Consider the following 15,936-nt stretch of genomic DNA (forward strand, 5'->3'; position numbering starts at 1 on the left):
CTAGTTCTGTTCTTGTATGGTACATGTGCACACACACACACACACACACACACATACATAGAACCTGATGTCAGGGGTGAACAGGTGCATTAGAGCACCCTGTGTGCTCTTTGGAATGCCCTTGGGTAGAGAACAAGTGCTAAGGCAAACAAACAGGAAAAGTAAAAGAAGAGCAAATGCAAAAAGTGGAAGCCAAGAGGAAGAAAAGAAAGAGGTCCGATGTGAAACTGCTGCTGTGCTATGTACAATTGCCTCAAGTGCCATTTATTTGTACAAGTGAAATCTAAGGTGAATGGTAGGTGCTTTGGAAGGAATATTAATACTTTTAAGACAAGGGGTATGATTTATCAAATATAAAAATATCTTAATTGTGCTTTACAGATTCTAAAGCCTTATACTTTTACATTAATATATTTTAAATTTACAAGTAATATATGGAGACATACTTGTTTAAAATTTAAAGCATACATATATATTCACAGTCAACAGCAAGGAGAGGTGCTTCTATCCTCTGTAATACATAGAGGTTTTTAACCTTCTGAAGAACATAGGTATTTTTACCCTCTCTAACACAGAGGATGACGGATTTATAATGTCAAACGCAAAGTGTCATATGTGCTAGATGACAAAGCTGAATTTCTGACTCAGATGTTCATAGTCTTGATTCAGTGATTCTTCTACAACCCATGACACTGTAAAGGGGATCCCTGTGGCCTATAGACACAGCTGTGAAAGTAGAACCCAGGTTTAACCTGAGTAACCAGCTTCTCCAGAGAGCAATACCTGGTTTCCAAGTCACTCTCAAATAAAATTGCAAATCCCAAATGTTATGGGTTGAAGTATGTCCCCCTATAAAAGATACATTGAAGTTCTAACCCCTAACATGTCTGAATATGACTCCATTTGGAAATAGGGTCATTGCAGATATAAGTAGTTAAATGAGGTCATACGGGAGTAGAGTGAGCCCATTTAATAATGACTGGTGTCCTTTTAAGAGGATGGCCACATGAAGACACAGAGACACAAGGAAAATGTCATCTGATGATGAAAGCAGAGATTGGAGTGTGTAGCTACAAGCCAAGGAGTGCTGAAGATTGCCAGCAGACTGCCAGAAGGTTGAAGAGACAATGTAAGATTTCCCTATAATTTTAAGAAAGAGCATGGTCCCAACATCTTGATTTCAGTCTTCATCCTCCAGAACTATGAGACAATTTGAATTTCGGTTGTTTTTAGGCTGCAGTTCCAGCAGCCCTAGATACCAGTACACCAGGTAAATTCTACGTAACAGAGGTGAAAGCCCTTGCTAACAACTTATTCATAAAAAGTGATCATATTCTTTTGGTCAGGATGACATTTTCTGTTTATATCTTAAGTTGCTCAAAACAAAACAAAAGCTCATAAAATGCCAGAAATATGATTTTTATCTTTCAGTTACTCAATGAAGATATAAGAGGTCAAAGAAAAATAATGTGCTCTTGTCTCGAGAGCAAACAGTCAATATTTAATCCCTGAAGTTATTTTCCTCAATATCTTATTATAATTTTTTTAACTCTGAGGTTATTTTGTTGGAAACATAAAGAAATACACGTTATTGTTGTATGAGAGCCTTTTCAACTTAAAATACAGCAGAAAATTTATAAAACATGAATGCTACTTGAAGTATATATTAATTTTTTTTTTCTCTGCTTGCAAAAGAGGGCTTCCGAGAAGGTCACTGAATTTTTTCCATTGAGCTAATTTTGTGCTGGTGATGACCTGTATGTAATAATATGAGGTGAAGGTCCTTCTAGTTTTAATATATTTTCCATCCTTACTACCTGATTTAAAATTCTTTCCCTTAGAGTCATTTCGTTGGTCTAGAGAACAAAGGTGGGGGGATTGTCTTTAGAGATTGCAATAATTCAGACTCCTGAGAGAAGCAAAAGATGAGTGTTTAGATTCTCCACGGCTCTTGTCCATTGGGTGGTTAGTATGGAATAATTTACATGATCTGCTAAAAGTTACCAGCAATGTCAAAGAATCTGGATCGGAGAGACTCAATTTGGTGGTGGAGAAAGCACCAAGAGCATGGAGGGTTGTTGGAAAGACCGGTGGGCTCCTTATATGGATGATGCTCATATGTGGATCATGTCCTTAGATGGATGACAGTCTTACCTGGACAACATTCTTACTTGGACAGTGGTCCTTTGCTATCTGGGAAGGCCTTCTTCTCCCTTGGGTGGGCCAGCTTTAGGAGTGATGTTCTGGAGCAAGTAAGAATGAAGATCCACCTGCCAAGGAGCACTTGGAGTCACCCTATTGATGAATGGAAGTGGGGGTGGGTACAAATACTACCTTCATACCCTAGTGAGGAGGCAGGACACATGGTGTAGCCTTGAGTAACAGTGTTCTAGGAGCAGAAAGATGAGAGTTGGTGCTAATGAGCAAGCCCAGCTGAGAAGGAGCGAGAAGAACAAAGGAGAAAAGAACTCAGAGGACCACCTTCCCTTTAGTTGGTTTTATCTAGAGCTAACCTTTTTCATCCTGCCCAAAGCTGGTAAGTTATCCACCAGGATCAGTTCAAAGTTTATCCCTTTAGGTACCCACCCCACCAGTTCTGTTCTTGCAACACACACACACACACACACACACACACGCAGAAAACAACGTGAAGGTGTTCACGATGAGGTAGTCATCATTTTGGCTGTGGACTACAAGAAGAGATAACTTGCCAGTCACTTTTAAACTCCTTCCTTCTCCTTTCAGATGACTGCAGGGAGAGGGTAGGCCTGTGTTATCCTTACAGAGATACCCCTCACAGGAAGCTTGATATCTTTCTTGAGAATGAGGGCCTTGTTTTATACGTCCAAGGAATGTCTACAGAAATATTTGTCAATTGATTGATTATGTCTACACGGCCCATCAAATCAAATCTACCCAAGGTATGTACATATAAACATTCTGCTCCAAGATATTTTTCTGACATGTCATGTCGAATATAAAACAGAAGGAAATAAAGCCTGGGAAGAAGCACATGTTATCCAGACGTACTTGTTTTATGCCCTGCCTGGTTCAGAACCAATGGCAGAGCTATGTAGGGACTAATATACTTCAGATGAGCAAATGTTAAAATCTGTGTTTGCAAATAAATAGAAATGACTTTCTGGAGGGAAAAAAGGGTGGCGGAGAGGGGGTGGAGTAAGAAAGAATGTGTAGAATTATGGGAGAAACATCTGGTTCAGTTAAAGAATAAAACCTAGAAAAACAAAATCTGGATGTTCAGTTTATGTTGATGATAGCTTCATCAGAGCTGGGACTTTGTCCTTTTCACAGCTGAGACCTGTGATATTGTGATTTATGACAAGAAATGTGTATTTGGTCTATGTCCCATTTCTGGCACAGAGCTCCTGTTCCGTCCTACCCCTTGATCTCAGGGTGGTGAGAGGGCCTGGAGGTTGAATCAGCCACCAGTGGTCAATGATTTAATCAATCGTGACTAAGTAATGAAGTATCCAGAAAAACTCAAAAGGATGGGGTTCAGAGAGCTTCCAGGTTGGTGGGCACGTGGAGATTTGGGGAGAATAGGGGGCCTGGCAGGGCCTGGAAGCTTTGCACCCTTTCCCCACACCCTGCCATACACATCTCTCCCATTTGGCTCTTCCTGGGCTATAGCTTTTGATACTAAACCAGTATTCTAGTAAGTTTTGTGAGCCACTCTAGCAAATGAATGAAATTCAAGGGGGAAGTTGTTGGAACTTCAAATGTATATGTTGGTTGGTCAGAAGTTCAGGTGACAACCTGGGTTTATAAAGGGGCATCTGAGACACCTGGGTGGCTCGGCGGTTGAGCGTCTGCCTTCGGCTCAGGTCGTGATCCCGTGGTCCTGGGATCGAGTCCTGCATTGGGCTCCTTGCACAGAGCCTGCCTCTCCCTCTGTCTGTGTCTCTGCCTTTCTCTCTGTGTCTCTCATGAATAAATAAATAAAATCTTAAAAAAAAATATATATATATATATAAAGGGGCATCTGAAGCGGGGGTGGGGAGGGGGCAGCCTTGTTGGAGTGAGCCCCTTCTCCCCCCACGCTGGAAATGGGTGTAGACCCTTCCAAGACCCTAGCGCCATGACTGGCATACAATAAATATTTGTTGAAGGAACGGAAGAAACTCTGGAAACAATTTCCTGCTTATGAGGAAACCCGTTAGACCCATGGTTTTTTAAATCAAAGGGTTGTTTTGTTTTGTTGTTCTAGATGTTAAATTCTCTCTTCAAACAACATCTTGCTGAACATAAATAATGGCAGAGCCACACTTGAATGCAAGTTCAAATGGGAAGTCCGGTGATGTCATCCAAGTCTGCCTTCTTTATTCCAGATGCTCCAATTCTTTATACCTGGAGAGAGGCAGATCTGGGTGTTTTGGGAGATGCAGAGGCAGGTTGGAAAGCATAACTCAAGGGCACCGGACTGGATGCTCTATGAGAGCAGGGAGTCTACACCCTATATCCCTTACAACTCGAGGGCCATTTTCATCTTAGGTGCCAGCACTATGTTCCCTGCTTCTACTACCACAGCTGCATGTTTGTGGTCTTCCAAGATTCCCTCAGAGCCAATTTTGGATTTCTAAGGGTTGTTAGGGTCATAACAGATGCTCAGTGAGTGTCTATTGGTGTAGTCCAGTATTCTCAGAAAATTTGGGGATAGGGCGGAAAGATTTGTTTTCTTCCCCTCATCCAAGATAGAGCTTTCTCCCTTTGAAATGTCTCTTTCTTTTATTCTTCACAGCATCCCAGTGAGTGAGGAAAGACAAGCATTTTCCCCCTTTATTTTATAGATGGGGAAACTGAGAACTAGAAAAATGTATTCGTTTACTCCTTGCCAAAAAGACAATTCAAAGCAGAGTAGGAACTGGCTTCCATGGACATATTTACAGTGATTGGCTCTCCTTAAGCAATAAAAAGGAAGATCTTTTCTCACAACAGTGCATTAGAATCAGCCCTAATATAAATGTCTTCTATTCCACAGATAGCTGGTAATGTATGATTATGATACGATCTCATGATTTTGTTCAGCAGCAAACACAATCTTATATTTTATTTCAAAGATGATAAACTTTACAATCAGATAATGTTATTTTATACACTTTGGGTCCCACGGCCCCTTTCAAACTACTACTTAGACTTTTCCTATCGGCAATATTTATATACTGCATTTCCCATTTATTTTCATCAAGCCTGTTCTCTCAAAGATCCTAATAAGCTTCCTTTGTAACTGAATTCCTCTATTTCCTCTCCAGTACATATTAAAGAACAGACCGCCTCTGAAAGACACAGCATTTAATGTATTAGCTTACACTCTGATTCTCAGACTTTTTGAGATAACCTTGAAAGGGCATCAGCTCTATGGCGTTCTCTAATGAATATCATGGGAACGTGCACGTTTTGACCCAACCACGAGAGGAGCTCCTTTGGAAGTTATCCCAGATCTGGGTCTGCAGGATCATAAGAATGAGTTTATTTATGGACAATGATTATGTGAAATCTTCTGTAAAAATACAGAAAATTCTAATCATTGCCTTACTCTCGAGCATCTCTCCTCAATCTGAGCATAATTTCTTTCAGTTTTGATCAGGATGTGTGATGCATATCTAATGGGCTTCCCACTGCCATCTGGCAGACTGTGGAAGTTCACAGCTCACACTACGGCAGAAGCAATACCACCAGCCAAATTTAAAGTAAAAGTGGGCTACAGGACAGTTCAGTCTATAAGAATGAATTGTCATTTAGCTCCAAAAATTCTTTTTGGTGGGACAACCATTTGTAAATAGTTTGTAAATTTCCATAGCCTTCAGATAGGGCCCTTTACGTGTACTGCCAAGATAAATCTGAGTTTTCAAATAGTTTCACCAAAGAAAAGTTTGCTTCTTTGTGGAGTTTCAAAGCTTTCTTCAGTTTGAATCATTCATTCACTAGTTAGAAAACAATTTAATTATATTAGGAGGGTGGATTCTGGGGACTTTCTAACTTCTGGCTTGAGAATATGCTCATGTACATTAGCCAATATTCAAAATTTCTATTTGTGAATAATAATTATAGGAAAGCACCTCAGTTGACTTGCTTGAAACTACTATTACTGCCAGTCATTCACCTCATGATGGGTCACTACAGTGCTCCTAAGTAACACTGGAGGAGCATATGAAGACACTGGCAATCGCAATTACTTTCAGGGTAATTTATGCTCTTTAAAATTCTTGAATAAAATGATTTTTCCCTTAAGAAATACTTACTGCAAGTGCTCCTGGGTCCATTAAGCATCCAATTCTTGATTTCAGATCAGGTCATGATCTCAGGATCCTGAGATCAAGCCCCATGTCAGGTTCTGTGCTGGACATGGAGCTTGCTTGAGATTCTCTCTTCCTCTCCCTCTGTCTATCTCTCCCTCTTAAAGAAGAAGACGAAGAAGAAGAAGACGAAGAAGAAGAAAAGAAATACTTAGTGCCATGTCTTTGCCACATTATCCTGTTCCCAGGTCAGAACCTATCTTTCCATTGTCTTCACTGATATTATATTGATCGACGCTCAAGGAAGCCACCTTAAATTTGCTTAGACTCCAAGGAGGGGGAATAACTATTTCATTGGTTCTAAGACTTGCATTACAATTTTTAAGAATATCCCTGCAATAAAATCAGTCTAACACACTTGATAGCACATTATGGTTTCACTGCAAGTGTATTTACATAACATACCTACTAACAAAGTGGTGCATCTTTTAAGTGATGGTATCTTAAACTTGATCAGATATGGGAAGTCACAAGAAGATTGTAATGCAGTTGAGTCTCAGGAATGACTTAAACCAAAAGCTCAAATCCTACTGGACTCACTCCGACTATCTTCCCTCCTTTGGGTTGGCTGCATTTCTGTCACTGCAGACTGGCTTCCACTACATGCAAGACACTAGGCTACCAACAGCTTTTCAGGTTCATATCTTCTGGGCTTCACAGACTGAGACACAAATTCAAAACTACCAGTAAAGGAGCCCAATGTCTTAATTTGGGTCAGGTGCCCATACCTCGATCAGTCACATTGGGTTGGGGAAATGAAGTGGAAGAATCATAAGGAGAATAAATGAATAAGAAAGGTCCTATATAGTAGCCATGCATGCAGACGGGAGGAGTGGTGGGGGGTGCACTTCTCAGGAGCAGAGAAGTCAAGTCTGGGGGAATGATGCACTGATATTATATCTATACTAACAGGTGATCTATTTTTATATCTATATTAACTGTTATATCTATATTAACAGGTGGTCAATTTTTAAAAAGATTTTATTCATTTGAGATAGAGAGAGAGAGTGAGCGCATAAGCAGGGATAGAAGGAGAGGGAGAAGCAGGATCCCCACTGAGCAGAAAGCGCCATGTGAGCTTGATCTCAGGACCCCAAGATCATGACCTGAGCTGAATGCAGACACTTAACCAACTGAGCCACCCAGGTGCCTGAACAGGTAATCAATGATCTTGCCCTGAGAATGCTAAATCTTTACTGGTCCAATTCTGTTCTTGGTTCTCTTTACAGCTGGAGCCACTGGTTTTCAGACTGCCCTCGTATTTAGGACAAATTGCAAGTGGGAAAATTCAGGAAAAATAAAGATATTTTTAGATCACATTATACACACACACCCTTTTCACAGAGGACAAAACTTTATTGAATCATTAGGGAGACTAAGTGTGTATGCTTGTAATGGAAGCTGCCATTTGTGTAGGACTTACTCCAAACCCTTCTGGATTATATCTCAGAGTCTAGCAAGCTAAAAATCCATCTCAGGCTCTTTTGCAAGTAGGTACTACTGGAAACATAGAAGGTGGTGTGGATAAGAGGAACTGGCAGCTCCTCAGGATCTAGTGTCCTGTGTGATTTTTCAAGAGCCACTGACACAACTGTCTGCTGTCCCATGCTTTCAATGGCAGCCATCAGGTTCCTTGGTGTCCATTGGGATCCTAGTGTGGTTGGTATTTCTCCTGGTGGTATTGTTCCTGGCCATGTGGCTGCCAAACTTCATTCTGGCCCTCTTGGAAGTTCTATAAACCCAGATAACAAACAATAAATCCATCTCTGTTGAAAGTAGCTTGTGTGGATTCTGCTGTCTACCACTCAGATCCCTAACTGATATCTCTCACTCTGTCAGCAAGGACATTAGAACTTTTTGTTTTGTCACAAAAATATTAAAAATTGGGTCTACTGGAGAAATAGCTGCATGGAATCAACTTTCTAATTTTTATCCTTTGTGTCCCTTTTTGAGCTCATACAGTATGTTCGCTCACATTATCTCCTAACAGATGGACAGAAATGCGTAATCTCCTATTATTACTTAAGGTGTAGGAAAACAGACACCCTTACTGTAGGGGAGGACACACGCTCTGGAGTCCAGTTTACTAATCCACGACTTTGGTCAAGTTGTTTGACTTGTCTATGCTTCCGTTTCTAAAGAAAATGTAAAAAGAAGGCAAAAGTACCTGTCTTAAAGGGCTGCTTTAAGGAATAAACTAAGCAGCCCACGCAGAATATTTGGGAAGTTGCCTTAGGTACAATAAACTCTAAGTCAACATTTGCTATTATATCATTTACCTTTGCTGCCTGTAAATCAGTATATCCTTATTGGAGGACAGTTTGGCAGTATCTTTCAAAATGTGTATGTACTTTGGCTCTGCAGTTGTACTTTGTATCTAACCTACAGCAGTACACTTGCAGAAGTATTCTTAGGTGGGGAAATAGTTGAGTAGATTGTATCACATCATAGGGTGCTGTGCAGCCAGTTAAAAAGAGTAATGGAAGTCTGTACATTCTCCAAGGAAAGATCACCCATATATTATCTATTTACTCATCAAATAGTTACAGAGGACTTACTTTGCCCGAACTGTTCCCGGTGCTGAAAGTTAAAACTATTAAATCATGGAATAGTCTACATAGGATGACCAATGTGTGTTACAGAGTCATCTGCACCTGTGTACAAATGCCTACTGGGCTGTGGTTGCCCCTGCCAGAGAGTAAGGAGCTCTTGGGCTGGCTCTCCCCCGGCTGCCCAGTATGGATGTGGGTACTTGCTTTACCACATCTCCACCTCTTAGGTATCCTGGCTCCATCTTGGAGGTCTATAAATGGCCTGAACCTTTGGAAAGGGCAAAGTTCTAAGGCATGAACAGCCACCATATCTGCTGGACAGTTGATGGCTGTCCAGCTGGCTGCTGTTTATAGAAAGCCCTTGCCAGAGGACAGCCAGAAGAACAACTAAAGTGTTTGTTGGCTCTGTATACTCAAATGGTTGGTTGCTGGATCCTCTGCAGTCATTGCCTTGGCTCCCGGTAGCTCTCTGCTGCTCCCAAGGAGGAGGGTGGAGTCTCCTCTTGTATGGATGTGGTTGCTTCAGGTCCTGCCCTCATCCTGACTCACACAGACCCCTTGTCACATCCTGTTCCTTCTATCACTCCACTTCCTAGCTAGTCTGTGGTAGCAAAGAAGTTGGCCTCTGTGTGTGTTCTATTTCCAAACTACTGTTCTATGCTGCAGATATTTCAGGGCTTTGTTTTGAATACATCACATCAAGATTTGGGAATTGAGGATACTTTTATTTCAGGTTTTTGGAATTTACAGCTTTTACCATGTATCCTTTTGATTCCTGCAATGCTCTTGCCTCATTATCCTGCTTTAATGGTGTATGTGTTTGGGGAGTATGACCAAAGGAGGCAAAAAAACCCAAGAGTTAATAAAAAAAGAAAAAGGCCATCAGAAATAACAACAACAAATATTGAGGACAAAACCACACTGATTAATATACCAAAATATTATTTCACCACCACCCATAGAAGAAAATCCAGGAAACCTGCCTGGCTACTAGTGGGATTTTCCTGTGAGAAATGGAGGGGGACGGGTAGTGAAGTGAAAGCAGACTGCTTTCTCTCTGAAAACTTCTTTTGGTTTCTTTAGACTGTTTATAGACATATGTTAATGATATCTTTGGGGGGCATTTGGGTGGTTGGTCAGTTAAGCATCCAGCTTTTGATTTTAGCCCAGGTCATGATCTCAGGGTTGAGGGATAGGGGTCTGTCAGGCTGTGCACTGGGCCTGGAGCCTGCTTAAGATTCTCTCTCTCCCTCTGCCCTTGCCCCTTTGTGGGTTCGCTCTCTTGCTCTCTCTCTCTCTCAAAAAAAAGAGGTATCTTTTGTAATTAAAACTAATGATAAAACACAACAGTTTCCCATTCAGGCCACAGTGTTTGGCTCTCAGGCCTGGTATCGGGCGTGTGGGTCCTGTGCTCTCACCTCTTTGGTCTTCTCCTCTGCTCACTGTACTTATGCCCAAATCTAGGCCACCCTTCTTCGCCTGACTGACGCTTTCAGGATGCCTCTCAGAGCTCACTTTCTCAGGAAGTCTTTCTGGATTTTTTCACGTTATCTCCTCCAGGCTGGGTTGGATAACCTATCCTGAGTCTGTCTACACTCTCCACAGACTATAGTCCTTACCAGGTGGTCTTAAAGTCTGTTTATGTGTTTGTCTCCCTCTCTCTCAAGAATAGAAACTGTGTCTCATTCATCCCTATGACTCCAGGTCCTACTACAATGCCTGACACTTGGGACTGCTCAGTACAATGTTTATTTGAATTCTGTTCCTGCATCCAAGCCAGAGAATTGCTGTCCTGACATACTATAAATATGTGCAGATGCATAAACAATTAAAAAAAATACTAGCATCAACTCTTTCCCTCTTTTTTCTGTATCTTCCACATCTTGTCTTTCACATCAATTGCTCCAACCTTCTTCACATTCCAGAGGTGAACTTCCCTTCTAAATTTACCAGGAGGATTCAGACCCTCACTTCTTTTCTCTAGTCCTAAACAATTATGAGTCACTCTGTTGAGACTTATTCCCCCACCTGTGTTTTTGGAAGTACCTCCTGCTATTTCTCCTTGAGCCTATTTTCAATGGGTTCACTCATTACCACCATTCACTATCTGTTGTCTCAGACATAGCTGGGCATAACTTGGCAAACAGCAGCAAGATGACACATTCATTCGTTCAACCATTATTGAGCACCGACTGTATGCCAAGTGCTGTGTTGGATGTGAGGCTTCAGAGATAGATAAGAAGCTGTCCTTGTAGCAGTTAGAATCCCAGCAGAAGATAGATGGCATTTCATATTGGGTCATTTGAGAATGTAGACAGAGGTTAGGGAAACCACATGGGATAGTGTAGTTCCCTAAGGCTAGTAATATTGGGAATTACCATCCTTTGGCCTGAAGTGGAGGGAGGGTGGGAGGCATAGCTTCGGGAATGTAGGAAGTGAAGAAGTACCAGCCAGCTATGTAGAGAGGCTTCCTGACAGCGTGGTCTTCAATCCAGGACACAGTCAACTGATGGCCATCTGGCAAGGAGGGAGCTGAGGAATACATACCTTGACTTCACCTACCTTACTCTGCAGTGCCCTTTCCCAACCAACTGGAAGCCAGTGGAAGAGGAAGCCAGTTGATGCAGTCTATACATTGGCTTCCTGGAGCAGAGCAGGAAGGAGGAGGGTACAGTGGACCTGGATAGGCAAACAAGAGGTATCCTGTGAGTCTTCAAGGAGATGAGTATCTAACAGAAATAAAAACAGGTGCTTATAACACAATATGGAATGTGATGGAGTGGCTATATAGCGTTCAGTGATGTGATTACAATATACCAGGCACTATTCGGAGTATTTTGCCTGCATGACCTAAAAATAAAAAAACCCTATAATGTATAAGGTACTGAGGAGGGAAACTAGTCTGGAAGGATCAGATAAGTTTTTTGGAGAAAGCAAAGTGGAGATGGGTCCTAGAGTATGGGTGTGAGATAGTTGGGCAAGGCTGGGTTTAGGGAGGGGGCAGGAGCAGAAATACAGAGAAATAAAATGGTGTGATTGGAACCTAATGAAGTTCATTGTTGGGTTTTGGGAAGGGAGCATTAAGACCATATTGAAGAGGGAGGCAGGGGCTGGATGACAGAAGGCCCATATAAATTTTATCCAATGGATGATGGGCAGCAAATGGACGATTTTTTTTCATTGAGATATAGCTGACATATTAGTGTCAGGGGTACAACATAATTATTCGATATTTGTATATATTGTGAAGTGATTGCCACTTAAGTCTAGTTAACATCCATCACCCTATATAGCTACAATTTTTTTCTTTTCTTTCTTTCTTTTTAAAAATTGATTCATTCATGAGAGAGACACAGAGAGAGAGGAAGAGACATAGGCAGAGGGAGAAGCAGGCTCCATGCAGGGAGCCTGAGGTAGGACTCGATCCCGGGACTCTAGGATCGTGCCTTGAGCCGAAAGCAGACGCTCAACCACTGAGCCACCCCGGTGTCCTGAATTTTTTTTTCTTGTGATAGAACTTTTATGATCTACTCTCTCAGCAACTTTTGAAAATGCAGTGCAGTAAGTATAGGCACCACATTGTCATCCCCATGACTTATTTATGTTATAATTAGAAGTTTCTACCTTTTGACCTGCTTCACCATTTGGCTGCCCCCTCCCCCTTTCTGGCAACCACTAATCTATTCTCCATATCAATGAGCTTGTTTTTGTTTTTGTTTTTTGGATTCCATATATGAGTGAGATTATGGTATTTATCTTTCTCTGTCTGACATTTTACTTACCATAATACCCTCTAGATCTATCCATGTTGTTGCAAATGGCAAGATTTCCTTCTTTTTTTTATGATAGAGTAATACTTTTGTACATAGATACCACATCTTCTTTATGCATTTATTCACCCATGGGCACTTAGGTTGTTTCGATAGTGTCCCTGGCTGAGGGCAGCAGATGGTTTTCAACAAGATGGTGAAATGGTGGTCTTGGCAATCAGGTGACTATGAGGCTGTGGGAAGCATGGATTTGAGGGAGGCAGGACCAGAGATGGGGAGATCAATGACAGAAAACCACAGTGATGGTAGAGGAAAGATGATGTGGCAGGAACCCAGACTGGAAAAAGTTTGATGAATGTGACGAATGCTGAGGAGACGGAATGGCAAGTCTCAGGGATTGGAAATCAAGATTAGGGGGCAAGGAGTTATCAAAGATGACACACAGGTCATGTTAATTGTCAGATGATAGCAAGTCCTGCTGTGCATGGATGAATAAAGGGAAGAAGGATGGGTTCGGTTGGGTCCATGGGACATCCAAGTGAAAGTATTTAGCAAGTAGTTGAAAAAAAACAAGAGTCTAAACTGCAGGAACAGATGTGGGAGTCCTGGTCACTAAGACAAGCGGGGACTGATGGCCAGAGAGAAGGAGGGGGTGTGGGGGACCTTCTTTCTAAAGGAATATAAGTTTCAAGAAGCTTGATGTTTAGATACTTTTAACTCTCCCCTTCCCTCACAGCTTTCATGAAATTGTTTTCCCTGGTCTTCCTTGTCTTGTCACTCTGCCTCTTTCTTCCCGTTGTCCCTCCATTCTCTGTCCTCTAAACATGAAGTACTTCCAGACTCCTCATGGTTCTAAATAGTCGTAGTTCTTGCTGACTGTTCTAAATTCAAGCTAACCTCTCATGACTGCCTCAGGGATGGCCCCAGAGGCTCCCAGGACGTGAGATCATTTGCCCCATCAAACCTCCATGCCTCAGGGAGGGAGTTCTATCTGTGCCAATATAGCTTTCAGCTACTATCCTCCATACAGGACACTTGGACTCTCCGGCTTCTTATCTTCACAATTAACACCTTTACATGTACCAGCAGGTGGGTATGCTGTAGATGAAGCAGTGATGATGATGATGATGATGATGATGATGATGATAATCAATAAGCATTTATAAGTAATAGATCATTGGAGGTATTCTCACAAGTTTTCCACACATGCATACGTTACAAATTTAGAGAAGGATCAAGGAGCAAATCAAATAGAAGGGGCTAAATGAGAGGGAGAGTGTGACGTTAGGGCCAAATGCTTTTGCTGCCCTGCATGCTGTAGATGTTTCATGTTTCCGTCCTGCTCCTGAGCTGAGCATCCTGCCTTCGCCTGTCTTTCCTATTCATAATTTGGGGAGTTTGGAACAATTCAGGCACTTTCTTGGAGCTTTCAAAATCCATCATCCTTCACATGTGGGAATTATTTTAGGGTAACAAGCTCTAGAACACAAGACACTGAGTCCAGATAGAAAGCTTTTAAATCACTGGTTTGTAAGCCAGATGGCTCTCTGGAAGCAATATTGGGGATTATTATTGAGCTGATTGTTAATTGGTGGAATATTACACTGCCTACAGTAAACTAGTGACTACAAGACAGATATGTCCCTCCAGGAATTCATTACAATAAATGGCCTATTCTGCCTCCTGTTAATTTAATCTCCAGTCCACTATGCGTCATGTTTGTATGCCCTAATAGAAAATGGATGACATCCATGCTTATGTAACTTCTGGTTGAGTGCTTTATGCTCCAGCCATGCTTATTTGTGAGTCATAATTATGTCTGTGTTAAGACACTGCTGCAAGCCCTGTGTGCCTGTGTGGGTGTTTTATATATGGGTGTAGTCTACAGCCTGGGAAGCTAAACCTGTTGGTAAAGGGATTTCCACTTACCTACGAGAAAGATCTGAACACTTAATAGAAATCAGATTAATTTCAACTGGTTATTTACATGTAAAGTAAGGTTTGTTAGCAAAAGAAAATGCAACCAGATGGCAGGCCCCTTGTTCCTCCCCAGCTACTCTCTGGGGGAGGGGAGTGGAGAGCAAAATCAAAGAGTTCCTCTCCCAGGGTGGACAGTTTGTAATTAGTCTCCTATCTACCTGGTAAACAAAATGGGCTTCTCCAGCTCTAGAGCAGTAAAACGTGTTCTCTCTCTCTCTCTCTCTCTCTCTCTCTCACTTTTGAGTACAAGATAGCAAGTTGTATAATAGGAGCAAGATTCTGGATCCAGACCACCTTGCTGGCTGTGTGCCCTTGTGCAAAGTTTCCTTATCTGTAAAATGGGATGATAATTGTGACTATCTCATAGGGCTGCTGTAAGGATTAAATGACTTAATACATTTAAAAAACTTGGCCCCTAGCACAGTGGTACTCAAATAGCTGTCTTCTCTCGGAAGGGTTCAACAAGGGTCCTGAGGCTGGAGCTGGCCCACTTGCTTGAATCGCACAAAGGAATCTGGTCTCAGACTTCCCCAGGTGGGCCTTAAGAGGATGGCTCACATGGGTATCCTCTCACTGGCTCTCTTCTCTTGGATCCCTTCTCCCGAGGGCCCTGATCACTGGATGGCTCTGTCTTGTCCTGGAGCCTCTGCTAAGGGCAATTCTTTCTTTTCCTTGAGTTAAGTGTTCACGCAGGCTGCGGTGTGTTTGTCTTTTGTTAGACTGTTCTTTCCACCCCTACTCCACCCCCAGCCCCGCAGGCACCGGGGCCTCCTTGCCAGGGCTGATTCTTTTCATCTTGCTCAAGTTCGGGCAGCTCTGTCAAACCCCCTGTTTGCTCTGATGGAGTGTGGGTGACTTCGTGACTGCCTTCCCACCTTATCTGAGACCAGTTTGTTTTCCCCAAAGTGCTATAATTGGCGGGCTTGGTGTTTCCTGTTTTTTGTGCCCTGTGGGCATGGTAGGGGGGCTCAGTGGGCAGCTGCGTGCACTCTTCAATAGAAACCCTGAGCGCTGTGCTCATTTCTATTTCAGAGAGTTCATATCACCTGGTGTATTCCACTTCCACAGGCTTCGGGTCCCCTTCTGTCATTAAGAGGGCAGCCCCTGGAGCTTTCACATCCCTGCCATTCCAGTGGAATGTTTCACCCAATCTCTCCCCAGCAGCGATTTTCATCCCCTGTGATCAGAAAAGATAAAGGGAACCGCACAGGTCGGCTCTTTGCAGATTGGAGGGTTGATGACAATGCTTAACATTTTGTGACCTCTGAGAGAAGGAGCTGGGGGCGAGGGGGTTGGAAGCCCTACCAACATGGCAGGGCC

The sequence above is a fragment of the Canis aureus genome, chromosome 37 (genome assembly GCF_053574225.1).
Source record: "Canis aureus isolate CA01 chromosome 37, VMU_Caureus_v.1.0, whole genome shotgun sequence".
NCBI classification, from domain to species: Eukaryota; Metazoa; Chordata; class Mammalia; order Carnivora; family Canidae; genus Canis; species Canis aureus.